General features: G+C 34.7%; 1 protein-coding gene across 6 annotated transcripts in view; it reads left to right on the top strand.

The window, feature by feature from the left end:
• The window catches only part of LOC145680637 (LIM domain only protein 3-like), a 435,720-nt gene that overhangs the window by 235,414 nt on the left and 173,555 nt on the right, over positions 1–26,751 (top strand). The window contains exon 4 of one of the 6 annotated variants that reach the window (XM_081751333.1): positions 13,726–13,915. The exons of the other annotated variants lie outside the window; for them this stretch is intronic. The gene's annotated coding sequence lies outside the window, so the exon portion shown is untranslated. The remainder of the gene's footprint in view (positions 1–13,725; positions 13,916–26,751) is intronic. 6 annotated transcript variants of the gene reach the window in all.

Raw genomic sequence — 26,751 nt, 5'->3', positions numbered from 1 at the left:
GAGATTCGACGCATCATGCTGAAGGAGTCACATATCTAAAATTGGTACACGATACTTCTTGGAAATTGGGTATTCTTATCTAGAGCAGATATCTCTTATTCTTTCCGTGATTGGTTTTGTTCCACATTTGGCCATACTCTTGCTCCTCTTTTCTTTTCTTTTTTTTTTTCTAAAAGAGGCTACGCGCGCTCGTACAGTCTTCATGAACAAAGGAAGGGAAATATTGCCTCAAAGGTTCTTTTTGTAAATTATGAGTTTTTCGTCCCCTTTTCACTATAAGCGTTCTTCGTTTAGTTTAGTATGGCCTTGAGCGACCAAGGGAAACGTACTCACATAAAAAGTTTTTTTTTTCGATAATGGTGTACAGAACACAGAGATGAACTTTTTGTCACAATGTCAATCAAACTCGAGCTTGTCAAGTAAACTCTCAATCTCAATGTCAAGATCTTGAGGTCTTTGGACCTCAATCTTACATCATTCATTTATCCCTCAACGCCATTCAAACTTAACTTTAATACTACCTACGCTAAAAGTTGTGTTTAAGGAAATAGCAGTACCATGCCAATAATAATACATTTCTATTGCATGGTGGTGTTTCTTGGAGATAAAATATATTCGTAAGCGAAATAAGAATTTTTACCACTTCCGATTTGGAAAGACTCCTAAGAGAGGAGATGGAACTTACCCTTCGCAGACTGGATTACCGTTTCATTATTCTCTTATTCTCTTATCGTTTTGGTTCTAATACCTGCTGACAGACGGACTGACGGACATAGCTGTTCTTTAAGACGCTGACATTTAGGCATATCATAGTTTGGAAGTCTAAACTAAGAAGAAAACTGAAAAAGTAACTAAAATACTGGTTTACGAAGTGCGCAATGGGTATCAATTATGAAAATACAGAAGAAGTGTGACTAATGGCTTCGAGTCTCATCCTGAATGAAGGGCAAATCCCAACTTATCCTTCCTCTTGGGAAAAACAGGGAAGTGTCTTAGGTGACCAACTTGGTCGCGGAGTTAACCTTTACCAAGTACCAATAGCTTTCTTGGAAGGCAAATGAGTGGGTACCGTTCACAGCATCTTATCCTTAGTAGAGGAAACTGTCCAAAAATGTGATTAACTACAATATAGTCAGCCACATAAAGATGTGGAAATATGTTTGGAAGTGTGATGTTGAAGGAAGCCGAATAAGATAAAAAAAAAGGACGTACAGTGTAACAAATAAAGACATTTTAAAACTGGTAGGAGAGAAGAGGATCCTTTTAGCTTTCGTACGAAGGCCAATTGGACACATTTTACGAAAAAAAAAATATTGCCTTTTCATTAGTGGTGGAAAATGAGACGAAAACGAAAGAAGGAAAACAGAAGTGATTGATGATTTAAAAATAAAAGAAAATATTGCGAACTGAGAAAAGAAGCTGAAAATCTAATAACGTGAAAGAAACATTTCTGGATCTTAAGCCAAATGTGCTTTTTTTTTTTTTTTTTTTTTTAAGAAACAAAGTTATTAGTCCAAAGACCTTTCGATATTCAGAATACTTAATAATAATACAATATAATACACTTGAAGTATTTTATTGTGACTGAAACTACTAGTGGCTATTTGGAAATCAATATCATTAATTAGAAGATCGATTTTTTCTTATCGTAGTAAGATCCAAAAGATCCAATAACAAAATTACCTTTCTATTTTCCCGAAATTTTGCATATTTTGAATTCTTTAAATCAAACATGGTCAAATTTGTGACCTGCGTTTCGAATCCGATCAGTGATAATCTTTCATCTGCTCAGAAAGAAAAATAACAAATAACTCTATATGGAAAAAGAAGAATACATCTGGCCATCAAAATAGATCTGTGTTGACTTGAGTTAAAACCTGACTTGCAACTCTATTTTCTTTAACCTACTGATTGCCAGACGATTCTGCAAGGCAAAATGGTGCTACTTGACCACCTTTTTGAAAATTGCCGATTTCATACAGTTACTTTCAAATGTTGATAGGTCAAGACCTAATTAGACTAGACACGTGAATTAGGTAAGCCATAATAGATCAAAGATTTAGTACCGTAAATGTATGACTTAAGCAAATTTGGCGAACCGTTGTTTCAGAGATGTTGAACAGTTAATGTTACAAAATATTGCATTAGCCAGACGTAGTCAGGACAATAATCTGCTAACTGTGAATCAAAAAGAATATTTTCAAGATAAGAAGAAAATACTGCATGTCGTTTATTATATGTAAAGTTTTAGATCTTTTAGATGCGATATGAGATATTGGCTCAATATTCTAAAACTATTAAGAATTTTAGGAATGATCAAAAAATACATCAAAAGATTGCGATCTTGGCCAATAATTACTTTGCGGATCAGGAGCCACAAAATTTTTGAACGGCCTTTAAATCGAGTTTTTTTTTTCTTCTTTTTTTAACGGAATAAGCACATCATACTGACAAGGAACGAATATGAACGTGTCATCCGGACATCCAAATCAAACCTAGTCCATTCGATAAATACAACAGAGATATGTTCATGCACAAAAAATTAGGTGCCATGGGCAAGGAAGTAAATCCCTGGGGCCTATTAACCCTGTTAGTATAAAGAAAATAGTAGACTCTCACGTCAGTGAAAAAGCTATTGTATCAACACTGTTCATTGGAAAGTCATGGTTGAAACGAGCTTTGCAGAGGTGCTATGTATTGTGACCCATAACATACTTGAACAAGGAAAATTGGAAGAATGGAGGGAAAATTCCCTCCAGAAATCACTCCCACCACAATCTAAATGTTTCTCGGAAAATACTATAGGGGATAAGAAATGTGCGTACCAAGTTTTGTGTTGATAGACAGAATAGGTATACAGGGAAAGCGTGTATTGGTATACAAGCTTTTCCCTCATATCTATTCCGTTTGTCAATACAAAACTTGGTATACATATTGCTTATCCCCTATACGATTTTTTTTTTTATACTAACAGGTTTAATAGGCCCCAGGGATTTACTCCGCTGCCCATGGCACCTAAGTTTTTGTCCATGAACATGTTTTTTTATGTTTATCGAATGAACTAGGTTTGATTCGGATGTCCGGATGACAGGTTCATGTCTGTTCCTTGTGAGTTAAGTGATAGTTTGGGTTTGACTACATTATAAGTAGTTCTCCAGATATAAGGCCTACAAGGAAACTTTTACCTGAAATATATTGGATCTTTTGATTCAAAAATCGAGTAAACGACGGTTAAGTTCAAGAAAAGATGTTTTATTATGTATTATTAAGATATTCAATAGTTGTGATATTTTGTACGCTACAAATAGGATATTGTAGAGTAGGTATTGTAGAGTAGTATCAACATATCTCAACTGCGCACAGTTTTACAAAGAAACAAAGGAAAGGGGCCAAGGAAATGGAAAATTGTTCTAATTTTGTCCCGACCCAGAGTGCATTATAAATTTGCTATTGGTGCTTTAGATTATCCTGAAGAATAGGATTTTTTTTAGTCATTTTTCCCATTCTTCGAATAACGCAATAAACATATATAAAATGTAACAAAGATTTTGTAACTAAGCGAAATCTGAAAACAAGATTTTATGAATGTGTGTGTGATAGTCATAACGTAAATAAGAACGAATTGGTATATACCATTTGATGCCTTAAACGTCTCTATACTGCTGTGTGTGTGTTTTTCGCCTTTTATATTATCTTTCATACTGATAACAGCATCATAACAATAAACACATGTTGCTCGAACAGCGTAAAACCCTAAGCCGCTTCTTATTTATAGCAGAGGAGAGGAAACAAGTTAGGTCCAAAGTGAGAAATAAGGTGAATGTAGGATGTACTAGTGGCATTAAGACGTTGGCAAACGGAAGAACACAAGAAAAGTGAAGTGTGTGCGTGTGAGTATAAGAGAAAGAGAGAGAGAGAAGGTTTTGTAGCTAAGAAGACGGAGGTTATGGGGAGATGTGGGGAATGAAAAGGTCTGAGAGCGAGAGAGAGGGAGAGAGAGAGAGAAGAGTGAAAAAATTCACATCCTGACGGGAAGCGGAAACCCAGGATAATCCCGGTAAATCGTGAGTTTCCCGCCTGGTGATGAGGTTACTTGAGAGTTTCCTCTGTCGGAACTACAGGAGTTGCTCTCGCTCCAGAAGGAAAAGACCGAGAAAATAGATAGAGAGAGAGAGAGAGAGAGACTTTCTGTCTTTCTCTCTTTCTATCTCTCTCTTCCTCTCTTACCTTCTCCTGTCTCAGTTCTTCCTCTAAGGGGAAAGGGCACAACATATAAAAATTTAACATTTACTATTATTAGGGTAGGAATGAAGTCTCCCACAACTGCAAAGTAATGGCGAAAGAAGCCTTTAAAAGAAAGAAAAGTCTGTTTTGTTGGACCTTGAACAAAGAGTTGAGAAAAAGACTCATAAAATGCTTCGTGTGGAGTGTTGTACTGTATGGGGCGGAAACGTGGACATTACGTAAAGGTGACGAAAATCGACTGGAAGCCTTCGAAATGTGGGTGTGGAGAAGAATGGAAAGAATTAGTTGGGTCGAGCGGAAAACGAATGAGAGAGTGTTAGAAATGGTGGGTGAGAAAAGAACACTTTTAGATATTATTAGGAAGAGGAAGAGAAACTGGTTGGGACATTGCCTAAGAAGAGATTGCATCATGAGGGACGTCCTAGAGGGTATGGTGGCGGGAAAGAGAGGGAGGGAGCGAAGGAGACTACAATTAATGGATGATATTAAAACAGAAAGATCATACGCGAAGACGAAAAGGTTAGCGGAGGACCGTGGAGCATGGAACCTTCTCAGCTGCGGCAAGTGACCTGCCAATAAAGGCAGAATACCTATGATGATGATTATTAGGGTGGTAAAAAAAAAATGTAGTTCCAAAAGAATAAAACAGAAAAGAAAAGATCAGAGGGGGGAAAATTAAACAAAAGAAACATCTACAATGATGGTGGGTGAATATTTACAAACAAAATGTTTCAAATACACAAAGGTAGTCGAATGAATGCTACTGCCGGCCAAGGTATACCAAAGATCGAAGTGAGGGTTCATCAGAGGCAAGACTTTTTTCCCTCTATTTTCATCCTCTTTATGTATACTCTAGTTTTGATTATCCAAATTCGATTACACATAGAAACTAGTTTATGCTGTGCGCATTGTAAAAGTGACTGACTTTTCTACTCCTCTCACATTAGATTAAACCTCGAACTGTAGGAGGAAATCTAAGTATTGCACGAGCAATTAAATATGCAGTATTCTTTATAAAGAACTAAATAAGTTAACGATTTTTAAGTAATATTTTTATTACAATAGAAGAAGGGATTCTCTCTCTTATTATTGAACTATTTTAACTCAGGCAGCAGACGCGATTGGGAGTCCACAGAAACATTACACAAAAATTATTTTCATGCAAAAGCTATAATGGAACTTTTTTTGGGTAAAATCATACAGGAAAAGTGTGGACAGGGACTGCTTATTTTCGACCAACTTCAACTTCAATTATTGAAACTTGTGTGAAAGCCCTAATAAGATTTATGCATTATGCAGAACGGAATAATGTTCACTGGATCCTTTAAGATAATCAGTATAATTCCCAAGTCGGGGGAAAAGATTTAATTCTATAATCAAACTCGTACAACTAGATGCCCGAATACACCTATATTTTGCTCATGTAGTCAAGATCTTCTCACAAAATATTGTCTTAATTGTATTGACCCACTTAAATGTCCGATCCACTCAGGAAAGCATCTAAGTTACAGTTGTAAATACAAAACTAACCCAGTCGCAAAATTAACATAACTTAAACTGGTATTATCAATGCGGACAGTTGATATCCTAACAATACCTATAAATTCACTCCTCGGCCCAGTGACTGTTGAAAACACGCTTTGTCTAATGAATATGACACTGCAAAATGCATACAGTATATATTTTCACAATTGTTTTAAGAACTACAAGTGATTACTTTTGACTTAATTGAAAATTTTCTCACTTTTAAACAACACGTACACGTTTTCTACTACAGTCCTATACGGAATTGTCTGCTGAAAACTGAAGGGAAGAAAAGCGAAGATTTAGTGGTACTAAAGTGCACATCTCCACTAACCAATTATAACAAATATGCATTGTCTTTATTATGTTGCTAGTCTCCGCAAAGCACACGATAGTTTTTCATTTGTTCTCCACGACAAAGTTCTAAATTCTTATCTGCTTCTATACACTGTTCTTACAACCTCAAAATTTTAGAAAGTTATAAATGGTATGATATGCAATGTGCTAAAATACAAGGATATATAATTTGCAGGTTTTATTAAGTGGAATAATTTTAATCATCGTCCCACATCATTTTCATTCTGCACAAGCATTAGCTTTAAATTCTAAAATTGTAAAAGTGTGTATACGCGTATATAGTGATAATCAGATATTTATTAAAGTAATGAAGTTAATTTTATTTGAAAGATGTTATACACGTGTATACAATTTTTCATCCTGAAAACGCTGACTTCAGTGTCAACCCTTTGAAATTCCGCCTTTTTAAAATGGGAAAATGCTGACTTTCAAGTATCTATTGCTTTGGCACTATTCATTCGAGCATCATGGTTTATATATCATTCATTTCAGAAGAAAACAGGTTTTCAAACTGAACCAAATACGTGAGTGTATGACGATTATTAAAGGAAAATTTCAAGTACTTCTTAAACTATTCCACTGTTCAAAATCCCTTTCATGAAGTTTGGCCACGGCTGCATGTACTAAGATAACATGTACCGTGAAATACACTGCTATCCGTTTGTAACTTATGTGCCAAATTGTATTGGTATTACTTGAAGTGAAACGAGGGAAAAAATTCCCAATCCTATTGAAATTTTTAAAATTTCATGAAGAAACAATAAAAAATGCGACCTGAAATAAAACAATTTAGCCACAGCACTATTCATCTAAGTATCATGATTTATACATCATTCTTTTCAAAATGAAAGAAGCTTTCAAATGGTTCCAATTGCACGAAAATGATAATTTGAGATAATTCGGGAAATTTCCTGTAAGAATCCATTTCGGAAAGCTTTACGTCCCCTGTTAATGCAGAAGCTGATAAGGGAGATTTTGTCATCTATGGTCATGCACTGTGAACATTATATCTGTAAAGTTTTCTTGGAACGTGTCTTTGTTCATAGTTTGCACTGAAACAATCGAATATTTGTAGTCACGTGTGAAACACGTGCAGTTCTGATCAACAGATATTTAAATGTTACGTCATCACTATGCATGTGCTTACCAGCTAACAATAGCGACTTGAATCCTTTCCTTGAACATTTAAAAAGTAAAACGACATAAGAATCACTTCTAAAGATTAGGCTTCTCAGAGGGAATAAGAAGAAACTATGCCCAAGACACCGTACATGCCAAGGAATATCAATTCTACTTGTAAGATGTTTCAATATATATATATATATATATATATATATATATATATATATATATATATATATATATATATATATATATATAAAGTATACCGTACGTATATCAGCTTTCATTCTGAAAACGCTGATATCAGTATTAATGGTTGTAGGACACTTTAGCCTCAAGGTCATGAAAAAACTGAATATCTTCAACTGTTCAAAGAAGTCTGAAAAGGCAACCATAAGCTCAGATAGATTGAAAGTGGGTATTTTTGAACGTTCTTTCTTTTTACATGGCTTGTAAGGGATCCACACAGGAGAAAATATTAGATTATCTTTAACAGCACTGTAATTACTAACACTGGGTAGACTAGAAGTTGCTCTTGGTATATTCTTTTTTATTTGTACGTGCATAATACCTAAGCAAACTTAGATGTAGATACGGGTAAATATATCGTTTAAGATATGTGTTGATATTCCTAGATATCCCTATTTTCAACAGAGAGAAGAAATTCATTTTTATGATGCTTCACTGAATAAGATTTATGATGCGGTAGATTTCACTAGCAACTGCCCAACATTATTAATTCTTCTGGTAAAAGCGGCAAATATAAAATTGCTACTTCCTGTAGCATTTTTTCCTAAATAGATTACTCATTGATTTTGTCATTTTACCTTCAAAATAGAATGTTAATAGACTATCTCGCAGTTTCCTTTCTCTAATACTTCATTCTGAGAACTTCATTATATATTCGTAAGAAATGAGTGTCAGATTCTTTTCTTTTCGATATATATATATGCTTGTAATTAACTACCAAGAAGCATGAAGAAAAACATTTGAAAGAATTATAGGATATGACAAGAGATATTACGCACAGAGTCAATTTCCTGATCACAGCGTCATCTTCCGTCATTTCACTGTCTTTCTGTTACTCATTCCGATAGGAAATCTTGTAACAGATGACAGTCCGAGGGTATATAACTACGTTTTCTCCGAAAAGATGACAGCACAATCGATTTCAACATTTCCTTGTGTGTGTGTGTTTTTTTAAACTCCTGTTTTACTTTCGTCTCCGTTTCTCACGTTTGGGAAACAGGCTATTTTGCCTCTATTCAATTACATTTAATAAGATTTAGGTATGAAAGTTAAAAGTATATGTATATATATATAATGCAAAAATTAGAAACGAGAAAATGATTTCTTGTTCCATGCGATGAAAAGTAATTAAACGTTAGCCCATTTTTACAAGTTACTAGTGTATAACAGATTTGACGCTACTTAAATTGTGCAAAGTTATGTTGTTGGTTAAGTTTTATGTTCCTTGGTTATGCCGGCTTCACGGCTGAAGGAGACGGAGGTAATGAAAAATATATGAAATAGTGGAATGAAGAAAGTGGAAGGAAACAGGAGAACACCGAGGAAACCCACGCACAGGTTATTGTCCACCACAAAGCTCACTTGGCGCGAGCTGGGATAGAACCAAGGAACTCATACAGAAGAGTTAAACGCTCTATCACTAAACCATCGCGGTCCCTGGTCCTAATTGAAATATTTGTGGATGACCAAATATAAAACATATAGTATATTATTTATTTTTCTGATATCAGTACTTTATATTGTGACATGAGTTTTACGCGAATAGTTCGTTCAATAACCTAACATACTACAGATATTCCATAAATATACATATTAATTATTTTTCATTATTCTCAACATAAGATCATTTTTTTTCTTTAAACAATACCACCATATTGTTCTATTCAGAAAAATCTAGATTTTCTAGCCTACAGTATCATTATGTTTAAAATTACAAAAGTTCTATATAAGACTAGATGTTTCATACATGTCGATAATATTAAATAATGATAACTTACGGAGACTCGAAACGATTTCTTCCAGGGAGGATTATAATACGCAGGGTTTAAAGTAGTACTTTGAAAATATTGGTAATCCTTTTTAAACACGATCGGAGATTTGCCCCGAGGGAGAAATTTCCCCCGGGCTACCCGTTAAAATCATCACTGGTGCAAGATACAATAACATTTTTTCAAAGATTCTTTTTCGTCTTTCTTTTCTACTTGAGGAATGAATTCACATTTTATCCATGAGCGAATTCAATCACAAATAGCAAGAGCAAAGTCTTGAGTTTTAACTATGTAATGTTTCATCAATTCAAATTTCTCTGTTCTTTTTTTTTAAATCTAAATATATTGTAGAACATGGTGTTTAATTGAACAATCACTTTTGTTAGTGGAAGTTCGTGATCAGAGAAGATATTTTCAGGGGTAGCAGTAGAATTCTTTAGCTATTTCAAAACGGTATGCTGTGTCTTTATGTACTGCTTGACAATTGCTAAAGAACAAACATACATTCGCCAATATCGTTTTTATTACATGGCTCTGTGTCTGTGTATTGTTATAAATATACCAGTAGAGGCTACTAGTGAGCCGTTGTGCCCCTTAGTGCGCATTGCATTACTGGCTAAAAAGATGATATCTACGAGATATAGTCAAATATGAACGAGGTGGTTACCAGTGCAATATTGTCGTGTAAAGTCAGTAAAATTAGGAATTATATTACATTACCCGGGGAATTGGAGAGGAAGAAAGAAATGGAAAAGAAATGTAGGGGGCTGGAACCATTACGTAAGGCACCATTTCGACATTTGCCTGGTGTGAATGAAGAAAACTTCACTCAGGATGGCTGACCTGAAAAATACTGTTTTCACTTTTTTGACCAAGTGTCCCCACCGCTCCTTGGATCGCTCGCACCGAAGTCTAAAGCGTTAGCAACTACGCTATGTGGGGCCACTGTAAAGTGACTAATCTATTAGAAGATTGTGGGAAGAGTTAATCTAAGTGGCTATTATCGTGACAGTGCCCTTGGTTGGCTCAAAGCATGTCAAAATGTCACAAAGGTTGTACGTGTGATGATCTTATTTTTAGGGCTTAGACTTCCATGATCTAAAAACTCTGAAAATATGTAAGCATTTATCTCTAAAAATAGCTAAATATGACTTTAGAAAACTGCACACTACAAAAGTATTCCCTAGTAGCAGAGACAACTTGCAAATTACTTGCTGTAAGCTTGAATTGCAAGTTTGCATTCAGCTTGATTGGAAAACTTGCAAGCATGCCACAAGCTGGATTCGATTACATGGGGGCAGCCTTGCATTCAGTGTTCCATTCAAGCTTTACGCAAGCGTTTTACAAGCCAAGTCAATTCAATAGCCAATGAACGGCCAGTCATGCTATAACGCTCTGCAAAAGATCTAAAGTATCGCTTGCAAGTACAAAAAAATGCATGTTGTATGAAAGCAAGCGTTTCAAGTGCAAGCGTAGAAAGCCAAAAGCCAAGCACGCGCCAACTGGCCGAAAGCTTTCTGTGCTGCTAGGGTTTGAATTTAGGTGCCTTGAAACTATACTCACTGATACCAGATTCTCTGACAGAAAATAAAAAGAAGAATGATAAATATTTCCCATACTTCAAAATAGCTTTAATGAAGATATAAAAGGACTGGGCTTAAACCTAACGATGATGAATTTAGTGGGTGGCCCCGGGAGAAAATTTTCGTGGGGTCAAATTCTGCTCCGAATGCGAATATAAATATTTTCTACCAATATGCAACCGAGAAACTGGACTTGTTTCTTTTTTCTTTTTCTTTTTTCTTTTCTTTTCTTTCTTTCTTTTTTTTTTAGATATTACTGCATGGAAGAAGAAAGAGACAAACAGAGGCTGAGATGGTGATTTCTCTTTATATAATGGTTCATGCTCTGCCAGGACAAGAACCGTTATCTCCTCACACTTTACTGTATTCCTTCATATTAAGTTACATAAGACTAAATATTTCTAAGAAAGGAAGTTTTAAATTATTTCGTTGTCAATATGGATAAATGTTTCTGAGCAGTAAGTGAAATAAACCTAGAATATGACCAAAAAATATGCTTTTACATCACGTCGAGCCCAAATATGACCTAAAACTAAAATTTAGTTAAAATATGCATTTATGTAACAATATAAACTGTATTATTCTGTTCGAAATAGTCACTAATGTGTTTGTATTTAATTAAGCATGTCAATACATGCCAGGATAAAAAAGTACGATGTGCCATAGAAATCCGAGGCTTACTTATCACATTTAAGGAGGCACGATGGCACAGTGGTAGAACACTTATCTCTGGCGAGTGGGATCCCTGGTTCAATCGGCGCCAAGTAAGCTTGCGATGGAGAATATCATGTCCGTGGGTTTTCTCAAAGAACCTGCCATGTCACCAATTCATCCATTATCATTCACTTGCCTTAATCATCTGTTTCCATTACGTTAGCCTAAAGGGCATATCGTGGGACGTTAAACTGAAAGATTTCATTTTATTAATCGAGTGAAGAAAATGGTAACAAACATGTAACAAGCAAGAATACCAATAGTCCTGATATTGTGTTTATCAAACCAAGGAGAGCTCGAGACTGAATTGGGGCAGCGGTGGCTCAGTGGTAGAGCGTTCATCTGTGGTGCGTGGGGTCCCTGGTTCAATCCCAGCTTGCGCCAAATGGCCTTTATGGTGGGCAAACACCGTGTGGATGGGTTTTCTCAGGGTTCTCCCGTTCCCTCCCACTTTCCTCATTCCACCATTTTATTCATTTCTCATCATCACCGTCTCTTTTAGCCCATACAACATAATCATGGGACGTAAAACTCAAAGATTTCATTTCATTTTCGAGACTATGTGGAGAGCTGAGTGACTCTTCTTCGCGAGTCAAACTTCGAACAATAATGTTTTTTGTTCGTAAAATGTCCTTGTGTTCATACATTTCGATCGACCATCTTCTACGTAGAAACACACCAAATGTTTCTCATTGCTGAATAACTACTGCTAAACGCATGACCTAAAGACAATTTTAAAAAAATCCTGAAAGAGTTACTGTAGAGAAAAGCTAGTATCTTCTTGGAAGTTACGCCGCTGTACCAAACTAGGAAGCAAGCGAGCGAGCGACCGGCTTTGGGATCCCTCATTAGGCCCTTACTTGAGTCTTTTAATTGTCCACTTAACGAGAACAATCCTGGCGGTCGACTCAGGCCTTGTCTAATTGGGACCTTCCTTCTCCCCGCTACCTCCTTAATTTACTCTCTGCGTCCTTTTCCAACAGTCTAATGGGCAAAAGAAAAAAAATCACTCCTCCCTTCCACTATCTACTTCCCGTTCTGTGTATCTTGTCGTTTTATCCAACCTTCTACGGATTTCAACCCCCAGCTTCCAAGCACCCTATTCTTAGCTTTCGCTATGTATTTGTGTGCATGTGTGTGTGCGTAACAGAGTTCCAACAAAAGTCTGTGTCGTCGGTTACTTCATTATGCGGCATGACCAATTTACGCAAAATGGTCTGGAATAGGTTAAAGGAGAGGGTATGTATGTGTGTATGGAAAAGAGAGAAGGGAATCCAAACCTGAAATAAACTCAAACACCATACATTTTACATGGGGTTGCGCTTATCTCCTTTTGGTAAAAGGATAACTTGGTTGTTAACACCACCAGTTACACTGCTTAAGACCTTTATAAAGGTTACCTTTGGCTGAGCAAACGCGTTTTACAGCATATATACATACACCGACTTCACCATAATTTCCATGACCATGAGAGTATAATAATAATAATAATAATAATAATAATAATAATAATAATAATAATAATAATAATAATTATTATTATTATTATTATTATTATTATTATTATTATTATTATTATTATTATTCCTCGTTGTGATTTACGAATTATAACTCTAAATCTTCTTTATTTTGTAAAGTATTTCATAAAATCATGGCATGTCTTAAGGAAATATATTCGTCGCTTTAGACGAGTAATTAAAATCAACCTATATAAATGTATATCTACTTTGAATTTAATTATATTGTTCAAATACTGAAATATCATCAGCTAATCATCATAGGTACATGCTATTGCTGGCAAGTCGCTTCAACTGTGAAGCTTCCATAATATCTTCGTGTTCACGTATCGATTTTCTATTTAATATCGTCCAGCAATTGTAGCCCTTTCAACCCTCCCTATTTTCCCTTCTACCGTATCTGAATCCAGCTTCTTACCAAGTAATGTTCCAGTTTGTTCCAGTTACTTTCACTTGCAATTTCTAGAACGTCCTAATACTTCTAACAAATATAGAGTATTTTGTTTCATTTATTCTGTAATATTTTATATTTTTCCTCTCTGTAAATGGTCTACATTTCTTATTTCCATTCTAATCTGTTTACTTTTACTTATCCTTTATCCTCCAGATACACTGTTACTCTCTTTCTTTTTCTTTTTTTTCAAGAGTTCCTCTTCCTAAGATTTGAATGGATAAAATTTCACGGCTGATGCATAAAGAGGATGATAATAACGAAACGAAGATAATATGCATGACGCATCTTAAAGGAATTCATTACCAGTAATGCTGAGATCATCAGTTCATACAATGTAAACTGTACTCTCTACTCATTGGAGTTTGGTAGCCATAGACTCACGTAAGTGCCAATTTTATTACTCAAAAATTGAGTACTACAATTCAGTTTTGGGCAGAGGACATCATTTTTTTTTTTCAGTACTTAGTGTTGTCTGTGCTGACAAATTACGTTTTCAGTTCTTTCAAATAAGTGGTCGTGTGTACATGAGACGCCATGGAACCATCGTAACAGCAATATATGGTTCAAGTTAGACAAGAGAAGCCATTATCCACTCTGACGGTGTACAACACCTTTCATACATGTGGTAGAAGGTGATAGAGATGGAAGGCGATTACATTGAAGGAGTGTGACAGTGTATCTTCTGTGTATAAAGCAAGGAACGAATTATAACTATCTTGACATTACTTTTCATCCAGTCCTTGTATATTATTTTTGCAGAATTCAGTTATCAGATATTTATCCGTTTTTTTTTCTCAAACTTAATCTCTAATATTATTGTTGTTCCTTATACGCAGGGGCGGGGTGGCCAGGACCGCTAGGCCTCAATCGCGGCCTAGGCCCTCACAAGAAAATTAATGAAAACAATAAAAAATGAAATAAAAAGCTAAAACAGAAGAAAGCTAAATAATTCGGTAGATCACTGGTTATTATGTTCCCAACACACACACCTCTTCCACCAGTAAGTTAACTTTTACAATAGGGCCCTTTTGTTGTTAAATTTGTGGCCAATCCCATCTTTCACCATGATCTTTTATTATTGGATACTGGATTTAGTTTGTACCTGGGGCCTGGGCCCTTCTTTCAATATATTGGGCAGTTGGGGACCTTCTTCCATTACATTAAGCAGTTGGGGGTCCTGGGCCCTTTCTTCAAAATGTTAGGCAGTTGGAGCCCCCGGGCCTTTTTTCATTATGTTGGGCAGTCTTTCATTACATTGGACATCTGGAGCCCATCTTCCTTTACACTGAGCAGTTGGGGCCCTGGGCTTTTTTTCATAATGTTTGGCAGTTGGGGCCTTGGGCTCTTTTTTCATTATGTTGGGAAAAACTAAATATAAGACAGGATGAAATATGCAAAGAGCTCCATAGTTCTCTGTCGTATGTGACACACTGTCACAAAACGTTCTCCTTTTTGATGATTTTGAAGAGAACGATGCTCCTAAATCCGTAAAAGAAGAAGAAGAAGATGGTGATGATCATGATTATGCATCTGAGCCTACTATGCGAGATAGAACATCTTTGGTCGGGATTCACGACAAGAGTGATAATGATGCTGCAAACACCTTGTATAAAAATTGTTTGTCATGTGGGGGGGGGGAATTTTGTACCAATTTCTATGTCAGTCTAGTTGTTTTAATAATTTATACATTGTACACAAATATACGTTGTCTTTATCATGCACACAAGTGACATGTGAAAGGTGCTTCTCACAAAGTTAAAGTTGGTGAAAATAAATCTAAGAGCTAGTTTGTCTGAAGATATTTTGGACACATTTTTACTAATGAGTATAGAAAGAGACATATTAAATTTAGTGTCCATGGACGAAGTTATTCAGGAACCCTGCAGTTCATCATCTGAACTGAAAAGAATCTTAACTTTTTAAAATTATTAGTTGTTTAGTGCTTCAGCAGTGTTTTCCATTTTCAGTAAAATTGTCGTGCTTATTCCATAGTCAAAAATAATTATTAGTTGTTTAGTGTTTCAACTTTCAGTAAGCTGTACTGTCCATTCCATAGTAAAAAGGCATTGGCTATTATTTGTTTAGTGCTTCAGCTACTATATGGCAATACAATAATAACTATATAATATTCTCTCGAGACTTTATGTTTCTGGAAATCCTGTGCTTTGCTGTTTGATTAAAACTTACTCTGACATCAAATTTCTAATGACCAATGATAAATCATAGCTTGCAAAAATTACCAAGTAACAACGAATTACAACTGCATAACGCGATGGCTCATCGCAGGTGTTCATTGTACGCTATTTTAAAAATTGGTGTTGTAGTTTGAGATCCCTGCTTCGTAACCGCGCCCCAGGCCTTAATGTACCCAGTCCGCCCCTGCTTATACGTACACTATTGTTCAAAACAATCATGCTACTAAACTCTCCTTAGTTGTCATTGTAACCTAAAATAAGTGTAATAAATGTGAATAATATTTTTAACGTCTTTGTTTGAAGCCAAAATAGTGATTTAGCTTACACACGATAGTAATGATATTACTATTTAAAGAGAGACGAATGATCACTTTTATCATTTTTTTTAAAGGTACATTGAATTATACATTTCTAATTTTGTTGTAAATTCAGTGATTCTTTAAGTTTCTGGCTCAAATCAGACTTTTTCCTTACTTGCTTTACTTTCCTAACTATCTTTTGTCTTTCCTCAGAAGTTTTCTTTGGACTGGTTTCTTAAAAGTCTACGAGTTTTTCTTATAAATCCGTAGAACGTTATAAAGTAATGAACCGTTTAAACGATAATAAGGTATTTTGTTCGTTTGTTTATTGAACTGAAGAGTTGTTGTGCAGCACCGAGACTATAATTATGAAACCTAAACTTACAGTTTAAGGTGGAATCTGAACCGCCATATTGTGATTAATACATGGGAATCGAATCTAGAACTTGGTGCTCTAGCCACTAGACCAACAAGTTAGGATGTAGATACTAGTACTCTGATCGCTAGCTTGTCATGTATAGTTATAATTTGTCAATTCATATTAGTTTTTACAACTACAAGTACAAAGCTATGAAGTATTTATCAAGTAAAATATTGAATTTCTATAACTTCTTGTTACTTTCATGCAACATTTTATGTGGAGCACGTCTTTGAAATTTACTGTGGAATATTCAATATAAACTGATACTGAGTAGTAGGGTCTTAGACAGCGATGTCGGAAATAACTAAATATAAGAAGTCCTCAACAAATGTACGCATTGCGATTAGGACATGCACAAAAGTCTACAGGACCTTCTGACTCAGTTGGACAGAATATATATTTTGAAAAATGGGCATGAATTTAGTGGGTGATTTCTTACTTAGATATTTATCAATACATTTGATAGAGTAGAAAAAGGTAGAAGCAAAGAAGGTAAAAAAGCAATGAAGTTCTCAGTTTCAAAGAAAGAATAAAAGTGTTTCAGAGAACGGATAAATGCCCGTTTGGTTAAACACAAGACATGAATAATTTATTATTTTATTAGAAATTTCTAGGAAATAAGGAACAATAAACACTTCCTTTCATTAACAACTTCTAATAAATATGGGACGAAAAATGCTTCCTTTTATTAATAATTTCTAATAAATATTGGACGAAACCTCCTTTCGTTCATTAACAACTTCCAATAAATATGAAAGACAAAACACTTCTTGCAATTAACAATTTCTAATAAATATGGGAAAAAATATACTTTCTTTCATTAACAAATTCTAATAAGTATGGTGGTGCATGGGGTCACGGGTTCAAACCCTGCTCCCGCCAAGTGGACTTGGTGGTGGACAAACACCGTGTGCGTTGGTTTCCTCGGAGTTCTCCCGTTTCCTCCCACTTTCTTCATTCCACCATTTCATTCATTTTTCATAATCACCGTCTCCTTTAGCCTAACCGCCATAACTGTGGGACGTAAAACTCAAAAATTTAATTTCATTTTTCTAATAAGTATGGGACGAAAAAAATTCCCTTTCATTAACTATTTCTAGTAAATAGTGGACGAAAATAGCTTCTTTTCATTCATAATTTCGAATAAATATGGGACAAAATATACTTCCTTTCATTAACAAATTCTAATAAGTATGGGACGAAAAACATTTCCTTTCATTAATTATTTCTAGTAAATAGTGGACGAAAATAGCTTCTTTTCATTCATAATTTCGAATAAATATGGGACAAAATATACTTCCTTTCATTAACAAATTCTAATAAGTATGGGACGAAAAACATTTCCTTTCATTAACTATTTCTAGTAAATAGTGGACGAAAATAGCTTCTTTTCATTCATAATTTCGAATAAATATGGGACAAAATATACTTCCTTTCATTAACAAATTCTAATAAGTATGGGACGAAAAACATTTCCTTTCATTAACTATTTCTAGTAAATAGTGGACGAAAATAGCTTCTTTTCATTCATAATTTCGAATAAATATGGGACAAAATATACTTCCTTTCATTAACAAATTCTAATAAGTATGGGACGAAAAACATTTCCTTTCATTAACTATTTCTAGTAAATAGTGGAGAAAATAGCTTCTTTTCATTCATAATTTCGAATAAATATGGGACAAAATATACTTCCTTTCATTAACAAATTCTAATAAGTATGGGACGAAAAACATTTCCTTTCATTAACTATTTCTAGTAAATAGTGGACGAAAATAGCTTCTTTTCATTCATAATTTCGAATAAATATGGGACAAAATATACTTCCTTTCATTAACAAATTCTAATAAGTATGGGACGAAAAACATTTCCTTTCATTAACTATTTCTAGTAAATAGTGGACGAAAATAGCTTCTTTTCATTCATAATTTCGAATAAATATGGGACAAAATATACTTCCTTTCATTAACAAATTCTAATAAGTATGGGACGAAAAACATTTCCTTTCATTAACTATTTCTAGTAAATAGTGGACGAAAATAGCTTCTTTTCATTCATAATTTCGAATAAATATGGGACAAAATATACTTCCTTTCATTAACAAATTCTAATAAGTATGGGACGAAAAACATTTCCTTTCATTAACTATTTCTAGTAAATAGTGGACGAAAATAGCTTCTTTTCATTCATAATTTCGAATAAATATGGGACAAAATATACTTCCTTTCATTAACAAATTCTAATAAGTATGGGACGAAAAATATTCCCTTTCATTAACTATTTCTAGTAAATAGTGGACGAAAATAGCTTCTTTTCATTCATAATTTCGAATAAATATGGGACAAAATATACTTCCTTTCATTAACAAATTCTAATAAGTATGGGACGAAAAACATTTCCTTTCATTAACTATTTCTAGTAAATAGTGGACGAAAATAGCTTCTTTTCATTCATAATTTCGAATAAATATGGGACAAAATATACTTTCTTTCATTAACAAATTCTAATAAATATGGGACGAAAAACATTTCCTGTCACTAACAATTACAGACCACAGAGAGGAAAAGCGAAATGTTATTTCTGGTTTGAAATTGAGCTATGGGTATCAGCGCGTACGAACGGATGAGTAGAATAGCGTATCCTAATACTATTGACAAATAGTGTGTCCATTATTTCCTGTCAATAGTTTTATGTTCCTGTATGTACTAAGTAGGCTGTGGTTTCAAAGTTCAAAATTTGATTTTCTCCCAATGAAGAAAGCTTAATGTTTCGCCTTCGTTCCCTGTGATCTTCAACTTCTAATATACATGGGACAGAAAACGCTTACTTTCATTAATAATTTCTAATAAGCATAGAACGAAAAACGTTACTTTTATAAAAACAAATAGTGAAAATGCTATGAAAAAGCTATCTTTATTTAAAAATCCAATAACCATCGAACAAAGCGCTTCATTTTATCAAAACATTTTAATAAAAACGGGTTAAAAATGTTTTCCTTCACTAAAAATTTCTAATGAACATGAAACGGAAAACGTTTCTTTATGCTAAATGTTTCTCATAACGTGCGACAAAAACTTTTTCTTCCGTTAGAAATTTCTAGTAACCAGGGATGAAAGAAGCTGATTTTCATTCAAAATTTCTAATCAAAATAGGACGAAAACGGCTTTCTTTCATTAAAATTTTCTAATAAATCTAGAGCATAAAACGCTTCCTTTCATTGAAAAATTTCTCGTAAACATAGGATGAAACAAATGTATACTTTCTTTCATTAAAAAATTTTAATAATCATGGGATGGAAAGCGCTTCCACTTCTAAAGGATTTTAATAAAAATGAGACGAAAAACTCTTAATTTCAGATTTTCAAACTTCTCAAAGTCCAAAAAATTAGTACTGCATCTTTAAAACTGTGGAACCTACTTCCTTCCTAAATGTCTAATTCTTGCAAAACTTCTATATCATACACGATCTATATATCAATAAAAACTTTTTTAAAAAGAATATTAACTGCCTTCAACAAAATCGCTAAAAAGTGGAAAATAATAAAAGAATTAAAAGCAGAAAATGATAGTAAAAAACAGAAAATGATAGTACGAAAATTTAATGTTGCTCAACATCAAGGATCTTATAAAATAGAGGATGTGCCCTTACAACAAAATCTTGAAGCCATACGTCACAATTTCGCCATCCCTACTCTGCCCACTACGCCCAATAGGATCGCAATATTTTGAGCCAACAATCGTGGAGGAAACAAGAGTAGCCAATCAGACGATGGTAGAAACGAGAGTAGCCAATCAGACGTGCCGATGCTCGGTTGCTTTTTGGCTTCACCGTTTTAATAGGATAAAGATACATATGGGCAGATCCTCTATTTATAACATCCTTGGTCAACATGGTAAGGTACAGTCTAGTATCATATTAGCTTGGGTGAAGGAGTTTGAAGAGACTGGTAGTGTGTTGGATGTGAAACATGGAGCTCTAAGAACAGTGCAAACTTCTAAAAACGTGGAGAGAGTGAGAACGTGAAGAGATCAACATTTACGAAAACGTTACATTTCTTGCATAGACATAGCTCTGTAATAAGTAAGAACTGAGGTAATACGATATTCTGTGCTCTATTGCTCCGTTGCGACTAATCAAATAACGTAGCATTCTTTTCTTTTTCTGTCCCTACATAGCTAACCAATATAAGTTATTACGCCTGCGCGATATTCAAATTTGTAATGTGTCAGTCGACTTGTCGCCACCCTATATATATGAAATCTTTGTCGTACATTTCAATATTATGTCCTGTTGGCTAAAGGAGACTAGTAATTAATGAAAGTAAATGATGATTAATTAATATAACGAGAAGACGAAAAACTCAGTAAAACCTCAACACACACAATGAGATGCACCACACAGACTCATATGGCCTGTAATCGAATCAAAGACCCCTCGGAACGAAAGTTGAGCGACATACCATTGAACCATACAGCAATCATATATTGTTTTTAATTGTAGTTAATACCATCATATAATCCAATTATTCGACTCGATTTATAAAGTATTTCCGTTTATACATGAATGGAATACTTCATTTCCATTTATAAATGAAGTATTTCCATTTACATATGGAAGAAACTATTTGTCTACTTTTTAAAAAATAATGTAGGTAATGAAAAATAAAATATGTAATAACAAAAGAAAAACCGTGAAGTAACCTCTTTATAACAGACAAAAACATTACTGTGCCACGTTAACTTGTAATCGTAAACAATCACAGTAATTGGTGCCAACTGTCTGAGCTTCCTGATGCCAGTACATGTCACTACCGTGTGCAGATAATTTGCCGATATAAAACTACGGTGGCAAGTTAATTTCAACTTAAAAACTATATTCTTTCAGTTTAATTATTTCAAAGCTGGATAGTGATTATACTGAACGTGAATATGCTTTTCTGTTTACTATTAAGGCAAGGTACTAACTACATTTAGATCATTTAGGAATTAGTTGGTGAGCATGTTGGTTACTGGGCAAAATAAAATAAAGAGAAGTTAAACGTAAAGAATTAGGGCTTTTAATTACATACGAATTTAACCATAGTCATACCGTACAGCAGGTCGGTCGCAACCGAAGGTGTCCACTTATGACTAACCTCACTCAAACTCACCTTCACAACATCTTTTCGACCTTATCCTCACTAGACCTCACACTCGCAACACCCTTTCAGCATCACGCTCACTCAACCTCATGCTCACAATAACCTTCCGACCTCACGCTTACAACATTTCGACATCACGTTCACATCAGCATCTAGACATTACGCTCACTTCATGAGGGTGAGGTCGAGCGAGCGTGAGTTCCTATCTCATGATTTCGGGCACCTTCGGTCGCAACAAAACATTCATAACTTAAAAAATGTTTAATGGTAAGTAGGCATTCCCAAGATATGGCTGTGTAATGTCCGGTTGCATAAGTACCAGGTGCTTAGAATTTGAGTGAAATATCTGACACTGAAGTTATTTTATGATAAGTTGTTCAATGAGATTATTTCCTCACAGATTATTACAGTGAAATGGTAAGTAGGCAATCCCAAGGTACGGCTGTGTAATGTATGATTTCATAAGTGTCAGACGCTTAGACTATTATCGTCATGTTACCTAGTACTATGTAATAGAACTATAATCGTGGTAGAGCGTTTACCTCCTATGCATGGGGTCCCTGGTTCGATTCCAGCTTGCAACAAGTGAACTTTGTGGTGGACAAGCACCCTGTACGTGGGATTTCTCGGGCTTCTCCCGTTTCCTCCCACTTTCTTCATTAAACCATTTCATTCATTTCACAACACCACCGTCTCCTTAGCCTATCTGGCATAATCGTGAGACGTAAAACTCAAAGATTTCATAGCACTATAATGAAAAATATGACACTGAAGTTACGTTTCCTTTTTATGCACTTAGAGAAAAGATGAGATTATTTCCTCAGAGAGTATTAAAATCCCATTCTTTCTTCACGAAAAAATCCGCCTTCAACAAGTGTCAGTTCAGTTATTTTTTTTTTTCGCTTCAGTTTTTTAAACCTTTTTTCCTTTAGAAACAAGAGAGTTGAAATGGAATTAAAAAAACAAAAGGAAGAATTTTCTGGTTAGAAGAAAAATAGTGAAAGTAAGGAGGGGTGTTTGCATAAGTTTTTCTTCTCTTCTTTCTTCCCCTTCTTTTTTACGTATATATGTCTTTCTTGTGCCGGGGTCGACATGTTGAAATACCTTTAAGTAAAGAAATCTTCACTACGAAAACTTGATCTCTTTCTTTGCTGCTTACTGTCTCTCTAAAAGTGACGTCACGACAACTTCCGGTTCGTCAAGTTGCACTTGGGTTCAACCTCAAGTGGTGCGTGCAGTGAGTGAAGTGAAGTGAAGTGAAGTTGTAGGCAGACTGGATAGCTAACTGCTTGACTGACTAGCTGAGAAGCTCCAGGAAAAAAAGAAGCAAGAAAGAAAAATAAAAAAATGAAAAGAAAAGGAACATGGTGTGGAGAAGTGAAATTCTGAAGAGAAAGGGAAAAAGAGAGAGATTTTTCGAAAAGAGAGAGAAGAAAAGGATGAAATATCCCTGAGTGGGACAGTTGTCGAGCAAAGAAGGGAAATAAAAAGAAAGAAAAAAGGATGAGACTAAGAAACCAGCCTGAGCAATACGAAAGCGATTGGAGGCGACAGATCAGTTGTGGCCAAATGCTCATAGATGGCAGCACTTGTAAAGAAAGTTGCATGCTACAAGTCTTCTCCTCCCCTTACCACTCACAGTTTTTTCCTTCTTTTTTTGACAATAGTTTCTTTTTACTCTCTTGCCTTCTTCTTTTTTTAAATGGTTTGTGAAACCCCTTCTGGGATAACAACATACCGGAAACAAGAAAGAATATTTAAAAGAGATTACAGAATTGAGCAAGTCAAACTGTTCTGTTTGGAAACATTATATAATACCATTCTTTATTACAACTTCTTCTTGTTACAATGCTGTGAACGGAAATAAACAATCTAAAACATGATTTATAAATGACAGTAGATAGTTTCTCAAAGTATACGGATATAAAACACGCTCCTATTACTAGTTATATGTGTTTCCATTCTCTACTGCCGGAGAGAAAACAAATATTTCGTTATAGTTTGTTGTACTCTAATGGAGTGATAAAACTGAGTATGCAAAATACCATTACAAAACTGTCAAATACAATATTTACCTTCAAGCAATCTCTAGCCTACCTGGATTTACACAATAGAAAAATATATTATGTTATTGAATTATAATTACATGTAAATTCATAGAGATGGTAATGTTGTGTTTATATATATGTATATATATAATTCAAGAACATTGCATGATAGAAAATTCACCTACTTTACATTTCTATGTTTGTTACTTGGGTTGGGGATAAGTATTTCTTTCAGATCACATACTGTATTAAACGTCAGCTAAACCACATGAACTTCCACCGGGAATTGAATCTGGGTCCCCCTTCCGAAAGAATGTACGTAACCATACAAATGAGATGCTGTATAAGTTTTCTAAAGTTCTCCAGAATGAAATGTGAACAAAATCACTAGAAACTATTATAAGAAAATCGCCAATTCCAATTTTTATTATAGAATTCTCTGTTTTGCTGTTAGAATAAAAATGCTTTAGGAATCCTTGAAAACCTTATATTTAAAATTTAGTTCTAACTCTATTAATGATGTGGCTATTAGATCTTTGTAGATACGGGAGAAAGGTCGAAGGATCACCCAAAAGTAGTTTTATAGATATACAAGAGTCGTAGCCTAAATTTTTCTGCAATCTTGAATTCAAGTTTTTCATCATTCTAAGACCTTAACGTTTCATGGTTACTCGAAGGCAACTCGATTTTTTTAAACCCTTGTATATTACTGTGAAATATATAGCATAGGAGATACCTTGGGATGTCTTTGAGACCCCAATTAAAATAAATAATTATTGGTGTTCCGTACAGAAATTTTTACAGATACATTTTTCAAAACAACATTTTATTGCATTGCGCTCCAACTCAGAATGTCACCTTCGACATCCAAAATATTGAAAAGAAATACTTGACGACCTCGTCACCAGTTAACAGGAGCAACTACAACCCAGAATAATCAAGGCATGTCATCTCCTTTCGATTGTTTCCAGGGAGTAACAGGCTTTAGACCTGTTCAAAAATGTAAGCAGGTTTCAAGATATCTCTTGCTTCGAATTGTAATCTGAGGAAGAAAGAGACGTGTTATAAACAATGTGGAGTAATGCAAAAAAAAAAACTCTTTTCTTGATACACACCTAACTTACTCTATTATTTCAATAATGAAGTAATTTTCGCAAACAATACATTAGAAATTTCTGTTATCCATTGAGCATTATGTAAGCTACTATTTTTGCTTGTTCGGTAAGAAGATACAAAAAGAGAAGTATTTGTTACTTACAAGCAGGTTCGGACTGGTCAGGGCAGAGGGCAGGAATCCCTGTCGGGGACCTCTCAAAATATATGTATAAAATGAATGTTGAATAATATGGAAAGTAAGATAAAAACATGTCTGCTGTGTTGGAGCATAGTTACTTTTGTAGTTTGTTCCCAGAGTTCGGTGGCCCCTAGCATTGAATGTAGTCTTGGGGTCCCACTATTGGAATGAAGCTAACAGTATTATAAAATCCTGTGGCCTAGTAAGAATATATTTCAACAATATGAAGAATGGGGGCCCAGCATCATATTGTCTAAATGTGTATTGGGGTCCCATGAATGCCGAAATGAGACTGAGTTTTATAAAGTTCTGCTGGGGCCTTCTGTTAGTTGTTTATTAGTTACTCCAACATCATAAAGAAATAGAACAGGACCCACTCTGGGGCCCCATTACCACGCGTAAATGAAGCTGAAAGCTTTATGAAGAAAAGCCAACCCCGAAGGGAAGATGGGGCCTCCAAGTGAGGCTCCTGCCGGAGCCCTATACCCCCCAGTCCAAGACTGCTTACAGGGGTATTAATTTGGGGTCCTTTTACGACTCCAGTGATAAACAGTCAATATTTACATAACAACAAAGCAACAGCAAACGGTATTTTTGTGTTCAATATATTAAACATACATTGAGGAGAAAATATAAGAACACACTTCGAAATACTCACATTCATTTCAGATACACTACATTAAATATGTCTGGGATCCCAAAGAGACTCCAAGGTAGTACGCAAGCGTTAAACAAAAAAGGATTGCAGAGAGAGAGAGAGAAAAAAAAACATAAGTTCTATTATTATCAAAATATTTCCAGAAAATGCAAGTGTAGGGAATGAATTAGTGAAAATACTTTCAATCCTGAAGAGAATTTCTTCAACATATAATAATAAAGATAAAGAAAACCCTTAGAGTCTATGAATTAGGAAATTTTTTTTCGATGGCTTTATATAACTTTATTGATGTTCGAGACTTTCAGGCGATTTATCTGGTTTGTCGATCGACTTAAGGTAATTATAAAATAATTCGGTAAGTGTTGAATCGGAAAGTCAAATATTTACCTGTTCACTTTCTTCATATTGTCGACTGCTAGATTTGCGCAACTAATAAAATAAATTATCCTAACGTTGAGAAATTTTATTGTTATATAAGCTACAGAATCTACCTAATCTATATTTAATTAAGAACCAATGTTAGAAAGATGTTTGGTGGCATGTATAGGAGTTTTCGGTACTATCATTGGCAAAGGTGGCTCAATATGGAAATTTTGTAATGTTATCATTGGTAAATTCTTTATGAATAATCGTTACCTCAGCAATTTTCAACATTTTTCTTGGTTCCCTTTTATTGTTCAGAACTTTGCCAACATTGGACCAATAAGTAAGAACGATAAGGTAACTTTCTACGAGCAGTAAGTAAATAACAAATTAGGGATAAATTAGATTAGATGTTTACTAGAACATGTATACCATACTACGGTAGCATACAGAGAGGGACAATGATGCATACCCAAGTAAATCACAATACGTCGAGTATTTACAGATTTCGGTAAAATAAAGAACAGTACAATCTATTGAAATGATTACCAGAATCCATTAAGAGGCTAGATAAAATAGAAGAATAATATCAAATCACTTTTACTTGTGAAAATCAAACATATGTTCAAAGTTTCGAGCACCGCGTCAGCCGAACAATTCAACACACTTGCGACGCTCATTCTGAAGGTATCCAAAAATAACCTGTATGGCTGTTTTTTCAAGTGTTGTGATCACTGACAGAATGCATATCACTGTACTAAGTCATCATTTTGAAAATGGTGTTATGTAAAAGATTGTA

This window comes from Thermobia domestica, chromosome 3 (assembly GCF_964235325.1).
Source record: "Thermobia domestica chromosome 3, izTheDome1.hap1.1, whole genome shotgun sequence".
Lineage (NCBI taxonomy): Eukaryota > Metazoa > Arthropoda > Insecta > Zygentoma > Lepismatidae > Thermobia > Thermobia domestica.
This window is presented reverse-complemented; position numbering and strand designations above follow the sequence as displayed.